Source organism: Populus alba, chromosome 13 (assembly GCF_005239225.2).
Source record: "Populus alba chromosome 13, ASM523922v2, whole genome shotgun sequence".
Classification (NCBI taxonomy): domain Eukaryota; kingdom Viridiplantae; phylum Streptophyta; class Magnoliopsida; order Malpighiales; family Salicaceae; genus Populus; species Populus alba.
Window position 1 is genome coordinate 3,504,215 of NC_133296.1, and position 14,196 is coordinate 3,518,410.

The following is a 14,196-nucleotide window of genomic DNA, read 5'->3' on the forward strand; positions in this document are numbered from 1 at the left end:
CTCCCACTCCCAGAATTCCATGGAGGACTCCTTCAACCTTTGATTTATACAAGTAAGGACTTGTTTGTTCTTCAAGGTCCGCGTCGTTGATTTTTAGGCTCTCTTCTCTCCATTCAAACTTCAAATCCGCGGCCATAAGTCAACACATGACATTTACGGCGAAGCAACTCCACCACACCATGCCTTTAAATATAAACCCCTCTCCTCCTCCATTGGCACACACCGCAACTTACCTACCTAGCCTTCTTCGTCCTCGAGAACACCCGTCTTGCTATCTAGCTAGCTAGCTCTTTACACATACCATAACGTTGTTGTTGTTTTTGTTTTGAGTCTGTCTTCTCTGGTATCACAAATGGGTTCCCAAAGAAGAAATCAGTGCGTAACGGTAATGATTTTTGTTACCATTGTTCTTGGATCATGTTCTGAGCAAGTATTGGCAGCTAGGCCATTAATGGAAGGAGAGCGGTGGTCGGAGAAGATTGTTGGAAATATCCAGTCTCTCCAAAGGGGTCCGGTTCCACCATCTACTGGGTCTCCATGCACCCATATTCCTGGCCGTGGTAGTGGCAAATGCACCTTGGGTGAAAGGAATTTTGCTGGCCATACTGTTGCTCTTGCACCACCTGCCTTTCCTGACGCCATCATGAACTTCGACGCCGCAGCTTCTACCACCAGTGGAACTCATAAACAAGATTCAAGCTCTTGAATATCGGTCTTAGGGACTGGATTAATCATACATGCAGGTTCTTTCCAAGTTCTGAATAGCCGAAATAAACAAAGGATGGAGATGCTCAGCTTTAGCTTCATACTTTCTTATTTTTTATTTTTTTATTTTCTTTTTTTGGAGCAACCACACTTGAAAAACAAGATAGTGGTTTTGAAACAAATGATATTTGATGTTTATTCATTTCACTTCAATGAATATTTAACTTGATTCTTTTAGATTATATATTATGCTTTTCTTGTTGTAATTGTTCAGAGACTTCTGGAAAAGAAAAAGATATATAATTAGTTTAATTACTTCATTCAAATTCCACTTCATTACCCCTTTGTTTATGCGATTACGTGTTGTTTCTAAGAAAAAATTAATTTTATATATTTTTCAGGGTGTTAATATCAAAAATAAATTTAAAAATATTATATTTTTAATATATTTCCAAATAAAAATTTAATTTATTATCATGCAGCTTAAATATAAATTTTTTTCCGTGTATTATTTTACTATAAGATTCAATATAATTTACTCTTACTTTAATTTGTTTCAATTATAATGAAGCCATTAATTCACACGTATATATCAAGATGGATCAAAGATTCGTGAGCACAGACATTAACCAAAACAAGATTCATGAGCAGTGGTGAAGACAGCTTTTTTTCACTTTTAAACATGATGATACACACAGTTGATATTTTCAACGAAACAAATTATTAAAAAGAAAGAAAAAGTCAAGTATTTTAACGAGTTTGGGCGTCGTTTGACTTTATATATAATGTCGGTGTGTGTTACAAATTGCACAAAAACCTTTGCGAGGAGGAGGGTTTTGACTAGAATTGATCTGAAAACAAATTATGAAAAAGAAATTCCGGCATTTATAAAGAAAAAGTGGAGTTGAAACTCAGAGATGACGATATATGGACTTGGAACACCATTAAAACTAATTAATAAATTATCACCGGAAGATCAAGCTACTGTTTATTTAATTAGCCATGCTATACTTTAAGATCATCACAAAAACTAGGTTCCTAATGACATATAAATTAATTCGCAGATATTCTTATATCATAAAAAATTATATATGTTTTTTAATTATATTAATATTTGAAACGATTCAATATAAACGTATACAAATAAATACTAGTATCAATTACCTCAAAACAAAGGCATCCCCAACTTCTTTCTTAACTCAAGTCCTGGCCTTCAGATTTTGACCATGCAAAACTTGGTCAAAGCTATATATATATATAAAAAAGAAAAAGTCCATTGCTGGCTATTGATTAAAGACACGGTGCCCTGCGATGCTGTTGTTCATGAGTGTTCTCTCTGTAAGAAATTCAATTGTAGTGTTTTTCTAGCTCAGGGAAGGTTGTTCCTGTCCGGACATGATTAGGTATCAATCAAATAACAAGACAAGAGAAAGGGAACAAAGTTTTTTTTTTTTTTTTTTTTTGATAATCATGATGGAGTTGGTAAAGTAGATGGGTCAATAGGTATGTTTTCTATATGTTGTTCAATTTAATTCTTTCTGTTCTGTCTTGTAAGCTTGTTCAAAGTGTAAAGATCTAGTATATGCAAGCTGTTTTATATATATATATTAAAAAAAGAGTTTTACGTTGAAAGTTATCCTATGTCTGAAATTTTTGGTCCAAGAAACGAATAAATCAAATCTAGATAAAAGTCGCATTTTGAAGATATTAATGTATAAGCTGACATGGTACGTCATCTCTCCAAGTCAACCCATGAAAGAGGAAAGATGATATAAACAGCCATCCAAGTCCCTTGTGATACAATAAGCAAAATGGTGGGCTTGTCTCCTTTGCAGCCCATGAAAGATCATGGATTGGCCCATGAGGATTATTTGATGAGATCATGGTTGTTGAGGTCCAAGAAATGGTGGAAAGATGATAATGATAATAATGATGATGGTGGTGATAATAATAATAATACTGGTTATTAAGGTGGTGATGAGGTATTGATGGTGGATATGATGACGATCATTGAGGAATAAGCAAAGTTTTTAAACCCGGCTCGATAACCAGACCGTTTAAAAACCCGAATTCCGAGTTTTGATCAAGTTACTGAGTCGCCTGAGTCAATTTTGATTTTTTTTAAATGAAAACAACGTTATTTTAATATATATATATATATATATATATAAAATCAACGGGTTGCAACCAGGTTTTGTTAGGTTAATCGAGTAGTCAAGTTACCTTGTATTTTGACTTTTCTTAATTTTTTAAAATTCGGGCCAATTTTAATTTTGAGTCGGACCAGTTCAAAACTATAAGACTAAGGACGGTATGTTAATGTGAACGAACGCTCTAACTTGTGCTGGGGGAAGACCCATTGAGCTCGACTTTATTTGACCACATACAGCATCTTGGGCTTTCAATGGGCTCAAGAGCACAGCAATTACCTGGCTATTGTTTTTATCTTAATCGAAGATAGAAATTTCATTAAACTATAAGTAAGAAATATTTTTACATTTAAGATTTAAATTAATAAATATATAAGAGAATTATATATATTAAAAAAAAAAAAAAAACAATGATCTTATACTGCCTTGATGATAGGAGTTCCTTTCCAACTATTACATGGCAGTCTCTACAAAATATCTTGAGTGGAAAGCATTAATTGCTTTTTAATTTTTATTTTAGTTAACTGAAATATTTTATTTTATTTTATCTTGTAATTTTTTAAAGAAAAACTATATTCTTAATATAGATGAGTGGTTGAGGTTTTCAAGTATTCTAATATCTGACACGTGAATGGTCAAATTGATTGCCACGTATTAAAAAGAAGGAATTCCTCCTATTTGGGTAGCAGAGAATTATTGTTTTTCATTATAGAAAATAAAATTAACTTACAATATATTTTTCGTTAATTTATCAATAATTTTTTTATCTTTATATTTTATTTAATATCCTTTTCTATTTATTAACAAGTGAAACTTTCATTATAATACAAAAACTTATGAAATGACAGAAAAACAAGAAAAAACAATCAAACAAGAATCTTAAACTAAAAAAATATAAGATAAAGGGGATAAATATTAAAAAAAAAAATCAAGCCTAGTAGTAAAAAACACTAGACCTGTGATTATTGCGGGTAAAAAGGACAGCATAAAGAGGAAAAAAGAAAAAGAATTCTACAAAAAGTGTTGGATGACAACTTACCTCAATTATTATTTATATCAACAGTGAGGTGTTCTTTTTTTCTTTTTTCTTTTTTTGTTTTCTTCTCTTCTTCTTTTTTTAATTTATTCTGAATTTGTTTTCATAAATTATTTAAATTTCTTTTCTATATACTTATTGTTATTTCAAACAAAAATTCAAATATTTAGTTTGTGCTTAATTTTACAAGTGCTATTCTTGTTATCATATAATTAAGTGAAAATATTTTTAAAATAAAGTTTCTAAACCTAATAAAGTTCATCACCTAGATCCCAAACTTGATGGTTTAAGTTAAGAAGCTGGATCAGTTTAATATCTTGACATTTCATTATTTAAAAAATAACATCTTAATTTTTATTTTTTTTAAATCAAACTAAATTTTTTATCAATAATTTGAGTTACCTTTAGATATATCAAGTTGAATGAGTCATATTAGAACAACTACTACATAATTTAATTTAAACCCATAATAAATAAAAAGATTGAGAGTTTTGAAGATTGATATGTTAGATCAGGTTTAATCACGATATTTATTGATAAATTTAATAGAAGTTGAAGATTGACTACTATGAGTAATTTAATAATATAAATGTACGACAAAAAATTTGATTTTTTTGTGAAAATTTTTTTGACTTGTTGATTAATGAAAATTTTGATACGAATTAACATATATTTGCTAGCTAATACTATACTTGTTGATAACTTTTCTTTTTTATTTTTTATTTGATGAGTATAGGTATTTTTGAACGAGTTATAAGTCTTAATGTAAATTTGATATATACATTAGTAATAATTTTCTTAACCTATATATTTTAATTGATTGGAAGTTTTTTTTAGATTAGGTTATACATCAGCTAAAACTATATATTGTCAATTTAAACTCTATTAATATTTTCTTTAATAAAATATGGTAACTAACGTACCTTGTAACGTTTTAAATCATACATTATTATACATTTTATTCTAAATGTATAATACTGTAAACGGCAGAGCTCATTGAATTCCGGTGATGAATTCCATTACCTCTCTCTCTCTCTAAAAAAAAAAATAACAAGCACGTTTCTTAATGAAAAATAGTGCAGAAGTTAGGTTAAAAAAAGTTCTATCTTGACTAAGAAATAAATGGAATGGGAAGATCTTTTCCAGAATCAACAGCATTGAATCTATGCAATTTTCTTCGTATTTTATTTCTAAAATATTTACAAAGTTAGATCGTAATAAATTTCAACCGTACAATAATATCATGAGCATTGTTCATGTCAGATCTCTTAGTAGATGAACGTTGACAGAGTAACAAACTGCAAAATAAATGAGCAGCGGCAAGACCTTATGCCATGGACATGGAGGGTACGATCCACTGGTGATGTGGGCTAGAAATTAATTCTCCTTGGATCTTTTAGCTATTAGTTGTGTTTAATTTTGAAAAGTGTTTAATTTTAAAAGATGTAATTTATATGTTTTGAATTTAATTTTTAAAAATTATTATTTTAAATTTTATAAATTTCAGGGCCATAAAAAATTTATATAGTTATTAAGTACAAAATCTTTAAAATTAATTGAGATACATATAGATTAATCCGAACATTAATATTAATAAAAACAAACCGTGTGTCCAGAGTGTTTTTCCAGCCTCCAGGACATCTAATCGCATGGTTTTGGCTTAAAAGTTCTGGGTTGTGTTGATGTAATTTTGGTTTTAAGAAATTGAAGTGAAGGTTGTAAATAATATGATGGATAAAAGTTAAAACTAGAAAAATTAGAAACTTCGAAATAGAACTTTAGCAATTGAAAGCGTAATAGCTTCGATTAATTACTCTTTTTTTGAATTTAATCATGTTAAAACACGTCAGGTTAATTTTGATTAATTTTTTGTTTTGTTACAAAAAAATATTTAAATTTAAGGGGTTTTTTTTATATATTAATATCAGATGATCTGTAACTTATTGACTTATGTTTTGGTTGATTTTTGACTCTCAAGATACTTGGCAATGTTAGCTTTGATTTCTCAACCCAATATGCTACCACAATAAATTTTTAATAATTATGATCCATGACAAAGCTATTTGCTGCCAAATTACACTTTTTATTTAATATACATTTGATAATATCAAGTTAATGTTAAAATAAAAATATGTTTGGGTTAAAAAATACATCAAATTTGCTAATTTTTTTTATGATTTTAACATTGTTTTTTTTATTGTTAAAACTATCTAAAATCATTAAAACATAATACACATTTTTATGAAGCACAAACACATTACCAAGCATAATATAAATGGGTTTAGATTGGGTTTTCGGCTGAAAAAAGAAGAAGAAGAAGAAGAATCTCATCCTTGCAGCCAAAAACAAAAAACTCCAATTGCAAAAAAAGAAAAGTAAAAAAAAAAAAAGTTTTAGAGATACTAAAACTCTAATTACAACATTAAGATGAATACAAGATATCAAAAAAGATCACTAATAATAATTAATGATATTTTTTGCTCAAATACATATGAGTTGCTCACTGCATGTGATCAACTCGAGCGACCATCAATGATTTTTTTTAATATCCTTGTGAATAATTTTTTTATAATATTAGTGGTGTAAAAATTAAAATTTCAGTATATCTCTAATATCTTTTTTTATTTTTTTTCTTGTTTTAATTACTCAATTGTCTTAGAAAAGAAAGTGTCACCCACTTCAATTATTGATCATGATCTTTTTAGGTGTTGTTAGAGTCATATGTGGTAATTAAAGATTTCATGTGTTTTCAAAGTTTTGTTATTTCTTTTCTTTGTAATTTATACTAGTTTTTTTTAATAAGTTCTTTGAAATAACGTGTTTTGTATTAACATCTTAAAATGTAGCATTTCTTAATTATAATATATACCAAAATATATTATTTCAAAAAAAAAATTACCTAAATTATTTGGCCAATATTTTGTTGAGATGTTAATAGAAAAAAATACCCATATTTTCCATCTTAGCTGTCACTTTTTTCCCCTCTTCCGACAGCAAAACCTAGGCAGATGCATACATACATTACACTGCTCCTCTTTTCATTGGACTTCCAATCCCCATCACAGTGGAACCACCCTGCTTTTTGCCTCTTAAATTGTAGAGCCAATTGATAGATGCTGTGTCGAGTGACGGGAAAACAAAAAATATAAGCCTGGGTATTTATTCCTTCTCGAGTTCCAGGTTTTAATACATGGCAAATGTTTGGCTTTTTCTAAAAAAATAATTAGCACAATAAATATAAAAATTTGGCATAATAGCATATTTTTTAAAAAATTAATAAAATAATACAGTTTAATATTATCACATTTTGAAAATACAATATTTATTAAATATCACTAGTAAAAAAAGCAAGTGTTTTAAAAACGTCATAAATTATGATGTTACACTTCGAAAATTCGAAAACATGACAAGAAAATAATTGGTGTTACAGCAATTAATCTTCTTCCACCAACACAAACTTCACGTACCCCAAGCATCAATCAAACACATACTCAATCTAACAGCCTTCTTCGTCATTATAAGCAGCACTGAGTTCCATATTTGTTTTTATACTTTAAAAGTATTTTTTAAAAAATTAATTCTTTTTTATTTTTTTATTAACTTTAAATTAATATATTTTTAGTGTTTTTAAATTATTTTAATGTACTGATATTAAAAATACTTTTTTAAAAAAAATAAAAATTTTTGACATGTATTTTAATACAAAAATTTATTTAAAAAATAATCACAACCACATTACTAAACATGATCGATTCATAACAGAACTTGTTGGAATTTTAATGTTATTAAGGGCATAAAAACATAGAGGGACTTTAATTTGAAGGTTAGGGTTGAACCATATACTGGTTCCAACTTAGAGCATGTCATTGACATAAAGATTGGTGGCTGGAACAGATCTCCTTGCTGCATGATACATTTGGGGGAGATGAGGGTTTTTTTTTTTTTTTTTATGAGATAGAGTGAGGGTTTTTTAATATATTTTGTCCTAAAAAAGCTTGAATATATCTTAATTAATATTATGAGTTCTAAAATTAATGACAATTTAAGTTTTTAATAATTCTAAAGTTTATAAAACTTGAATTAATAATTTTTAAGAAATAAATTTAAAACTGACCAGTTAAATATAGCTCAAATTGAGTTCAAATAAAATTGAAAATATTATTTAACAAAACTTTGTGAATTAAAAATATTATTTAACAGACGAATTAGGTTTAAAGATTGCTTCATCGTATTTCACATTGATTAACTTATTTGTAAACTATTCTATACAAAATATCAGTGGTGGACTTTTTAACCTAAAAACCAAGGGTTTAAAGTACTTGAAACATCAAATCAAGAGGCAAAGAAAGAAACAAAGGGATAAAACAAGTGGCTAAAGTCGTGAGAGGAAGCGCGTGGAGGGAAGTGTAATGTGGGACATGCAGCAGCATCTTACACAGATAGACAGACATAGGTGTAGCTCAGCCTCTGCTACGAAAAGAAATGATGGGATTGGAATTTGAGTACAGAAATCAACGAGACACCCTAACCACCCATCATGTTCGGCGAGCTGGGAGCATTACCTACCCTTACATCACTCTCCTTTCCACTGTGTATCCATTTGACCGACCCGGTATTTTGTTAGTATTGCCGGGTCTCCCACGGCCGTAGCAACCGTCCTGAAAGGTCGACACCCCCCTTCATCTGAAAAGGAAGGCCGTCCTGCTGCTGCTGCTGCTAGAAACCAGTACCATGGTTTGCATAGCAAGGTAGCTCGTAAACAGTTAGAAGATTCCTGAGGGGTGGTGGCCGGCTACTGCTGGAGGACAGGCTTGGGGTCACGTTGACCTTTGATTATGGTCTGGAGGGACCTGTTAAGGCCAGTAAGAAATGGACTGGACGACACTAGCTAGTATGAGGGCATGTGAACATTTGGGTCCCATGCATGCGTTTCCCAACATTTCATTTTCAAGTCTAAATGATTTTAATGTGTGCCCAGAAGTCGAATCATTCAATTGCGTGTCGCTCCTCATATACTGTAATCAATTGGGAAGATTTACTTCCTTTTTCTTTAGCATGTTAAAGAGGTTTAATCCGAGTGATTTGAGCAAAAAAAAAAAAAAAAAACTTTATCAACGGTCACAGTTATAACTAATCTATAGTTCAGATTCGAGATTTTTGTTTTAAATTCTTAGAATTAAAAAATGAAATTTAAGGATGAAATTAAGGATTTCTTTTTTTTTTTAGTGCTACTACTTTTATTATTATTTTGAGTTTCATGTATTAGTGGGGAATCTCATGTCTATAAAGTTTAATTATGATAGTATAAATAAGGGCAATGATAGAGATTTGCTTCAGTGTTTGAAGGTGGAGAGGATGATGAGGCTAATGATTTATGTTTAGGGATGGCAATGAATTAGGATGTTTGAAAGTACAATAATAATTATTTTTAAAATATTTTTAGATTGAAAATATTATTTTAGAAATATTTTTAGATTAAAAATATTTTTAAATCAATTTAAAAAAAAATATTATTTCAAACGCAATTTCAAACCACTTCTAAATCACTTTTAAGTTGATATTTTATATACTTGTGTTTAATATAATACCTAGTAACCGGCATCTAATTTAGTTGAATTATGTAAAAGGTTTTTTTTCAGCTCTTTGAAATTTTAAAATTTATATAGCACCCCACAAAGACACATTCTAATAAATTAATATGAATAATTTAAAATCATAGTAATTTAAGTCCTATTTAAAATATTTACAATAAACTTGATTTAAAAATATAAAATTACAATCTTTAACATCACTAATGGTTCATACTAATTAGTAAATTATTAGTGATTAGCATGATTAGACAACTTCTCATTTATATTTAAAAACCATGTGTTGAATTATGTATTAATTATTGGTTAAATGACTGTCATGTATCACTCTCAATACTTCATAAATAATATTATATGCAACATCATGGGACAACAACATGCAAATTTAATATATTCTTGTGTAAATGTAAATGGTAAAACATTATATAGTTTTTGCTCATATTATTCTTTTATTTCTATTTTCTCTTTATGTCATGTTTGTTTCCTGGAAAGTAGTTTCCGGGAAACTATTTTCCAAACTTTCTTGTGTTTATTTGTCATTAGAAAAGTTGGTCAATGAAAAACACTTTCCGGTCAATTTTAATCAAAGAAAAATTTGGCTTGGTTTTCAGGAAAGTGTTTTCCTTTTAGCTGTGTTTGTTTTTCGGAAAGTGGTTTCCGGAAAATCACTTTCCAAACTTTTTTGTGTTTGTTTGTCATTAAGAAAGTTGGTAAATGGAAAACACTTTCCAGTAAAAGAAAAATTTGGTTTGGTTTTCAGGAAAGTGTTTTCCTGAAAAATTTAGGAGGAATACACTTTCCGGAAGTTGTGAAAAATTTAGAAATATCATTATTTGCTGATTATATCAAATTTGATCCTCAAACTTTTGATTGTTATATATTTTTTGTTTTGAATATTTATTTTTCAATTTCATCTCTTAAAATTTTATTTTTATATTAATTTTGGTCCTTATTTTTATAATTGCTATTTGCTTTTTCCTTATCATTTTTTTATTGAAATTTTTTATCTATCAAATTTGGTCCTCATTCTTTTGATTATTACTTATTTTATTTGAAATAATTTATGAAATGTTGATTATTATTATTTTAATTTCTTCATCTTTTATTTTTTTTATTTTTTTAGATTTGATCTCTATTATTTTGATTATTATTTATTTTATTTGAGATAATTTATGAAATTATATATTTTTTTCAATTTCATTCTCATTCAACTTTTTAATTTGTAAGATTTGTTCCTTATTATTTTAATAAACTTGATAAAAAATAAAATATTAATAAGTTATTTTCCAGCTCATTTTCCATAACATAACCAAACACTGGAAAGTGTTTTCCAACTTATTTTTCATTACACTACCAAACATCGAAAAATACTTTTTTGGAATTCACTTTCCCCGGAATTCACTTTCTAAAAGGAAATTACTTTCCAGCAAACAAACGGAGCCTAACTTTTCTGAGAGTTTCTCGAGGTTTCTCTTGGTTATTGCCTGACCATAGTATTTTTTCCCTTTTTTTTCATCGAGAATTTTCCTTCAGTAATCCTAGATTGATGATTTAGATATGATGTTTTTTGTTTTTCGAGATCTTTCTTTTAGGTTTTTTTTTTTATCTTATAAAGTTATCAGTGAAAGTTCATACCATGGATATATAGATAGTTTGAAGCTGATTTTATAGATAATAATGCTTAACAAGAGGAAGGAATGCACGTATACTCAATCCTAAAAGGTATAATTTAACTGATCAAATTTTAGATTTGTTCCCTAAAAATCACTAGTTTAAATCCACAAATCTCAGGATTATTGAAGACTTATATGGTCATTAACTTCAGGGCATGTAGAATTAATCGAGATTCGCATAAGCTGACCCACGTTAAAAAAAAAATAAACATAATGTAGTAGAGCTGCATAATAATTTTCTTCAAGTGCAATCCTCTTTTTATTTGTTTTAAATATTATTTGAGACTGTAAAACCTATTTTATACCACTAATTCATCAATAAATCTTTTATATTTATCAAGATAAAATAAAATATTTTTAATTAATAATCATCAATACTCTTTTTACTTATTATCACATGATCACAGTTATAGAAAGTAAAGGTAAATAGTATTTGTAAGGTTAGTGTAACTCTTTCTCTCTCCCTATTATTCATCCATTGAAATTAATCATGTTTCAAATCATGTTTTATAAAAGTTTAAATATTTTTATTGAAAATTATTTTTTTAATACATTAAAAAATGCTTTTGAAAAGAATCACTCTCGCAAACACAGACGCCCACCTGATTGTCTCAGATCTTGGTTTGCTGGATGTGGTCCTATGGAACTTAAACATAAAGATTGCCCTAGTAGCTAGCTAGCCAGAACCTCTGAAACCTATAAAACCTATGAACAATTAATAATTTGAGACAATAAATTCACAATCAATCTGGTTAAACAAGAAAACAAACTTAGGAGAGCAACTACTCAATTTTCTCTCCCATTACTTCAAGTTACAGTGACTCGGTTAAATTTAATTTACCTTTTGTTACTGAGTTATGTAAATAAAAACTCTTAATTTACTATTTTTGAAACAAAAAGTTGAAGTGGTTAACAATTTATCTACTAAATCAGCATTTTTATTATTTTGTAGTGATGTTCATGTTTATTTTTTTTAAAAAAAAAACAACTAGAAAACTTATGTAGCTATGCATTTGGAGGGAGTTAATTTACCTTAATAATGGATTCGGTGGTGCCCGAATACCATATTTTATTGTTAAGCATATGACTCAAGTTCAAAATTGACAAGCCAAAAGGCCAAAGCCCTTGGGAAAAAAGAAGAACAACAAGAACGCACAACAAAGAAAGCTATCTAGTCACATTGGATAGCAAGAAAGTTTTCCGATCAAATTGAACAATATGATTTGCATCAGACCCGAAACACAAATTTCCAGTCAAGTTTTGTGGGTTTTGACCAAAGAACAGATTGTATAACAAGTTATTCGATCAAGTTTGGTATCTTGACACAAACACCAGACCAAATAGTAAGTTGTTCAGTCAAGTTTAGAGGGTTTAGACTCAACACAACCCTTCACATGCACATGATCATATGTCGTCCAAACTCATAGGTTGTCAGTATGACGTCTCCTTGTCTAACCAATAACTATCGTCCAATGTAAATTCCACATTTGACTACTCATTGTATAGGTTTCTCGTGTGTTAAAGATAATTATTCTCCACCGTTACTTTCATTTGGTATGTTTGCAACTTCACACTCCGCAAGGTAATTTCATGTTATCGAGGTATATAAATACCTCAAGTTACCATGTAATGATAGACAATAAGCCCACATAATAATACCACACATAATAATCATAACATCTATTTACTATGCTCTTCATTCTCATTCCTTTTATTCTACTTATATTAAGGATCTCCTCTTCTATCCTAATAAAAAAACTTGTTTTATAGGAGTTTGCAAACCAACCCAGCCCAAGTTAAATACAAAAATATATCCATAACTCGTTATACCAGTCTTCAAAAGGCTCGTGTTTAATTTGAGGTTTTTTTCAACTTCATCAAAAGCGTTGCACGTGGGAAGTTGAACAAAATCTAGTTCACTCCTGTTTTACACACCACTAAAAGTTGTTTCCATGGTTGACTTAGAGATGTTAAGGCATTAGAGATTAATTGACTTTTCTATCACATGTACATCAACTCCTATAGATCTCAAACAAATCGCTCATCAAATAAGAATGCTCAATGAAGCTATTTTAGCTATACAAGAACAACTTTGAACTTTGTCATCTCCTAAATTGGTGACATGATAATTGGCTTCATTATGTGCACCGTCAAGTGCACTGCTGAGTGCATATAAATAACTAGAGTTTTATGAAGGAACAAGTATGAAATTAAGTATGAGAATGATGTATGGGTGTATATGACATGTAACTAATTAATTGGTTTTTTGTAATATTGACTTTGTTAATGTAAAAGCATATTTATTATTTATCAAAGGCTTGTTTATCTCTAATATTTATTTATGTGTGATTAATAAGTTTAGAGTAAAGAAAAAATATTATAAAAAAATGTTATAAAGTAGTTATAATTATAAGATTTATATTACATCATGATTAATACTCTATTAAAATCAAGCATCAGTATTCTAGATTTTCCTATTAGGCAACTAAAAACTAATTTGGATATTTGGTATCCAATTTTAGTTTTTTAAGACATTGAAAAGAAATGATTGGATTTGAAATTTTTATGATTTTAAATTTATTTAATTTATCAGGCATTTTTTCATATATTTTTTTTAAACAAAAAAGGCAAAATCAAACGTCAAAGAAGCCTAAGAGCGTATTTGACAGTTTGATAGCGGTTGCTTTTCAAATAGCTTTTCGTGCCGAAATACATGCCAATGATGTTTTTTTATTTTTTAAAAATTATTTTTAACATCAGCACATCAAAACAATTTAAAAAATACAAACCACACTCAATTTTAATAATAAAAAAAAATTGAAATTTGATGAAACACCGTTTGGAACGCAATGCCAAACGGTGTCTTAGAAATATCTCTTTTCACCGTCTTGATTTCTTGAAAAGCACACACCTGTTCTCACTCAAATTGTGAGAAAAACGGGTAGGAACACATTCAAGCGATCCTCTGACGGACCGTTGCATTAGCAACAGTTCCCATTCTCTTCACTTGGTTCTGTACTTTCAAAGACACAGAACAGGACACT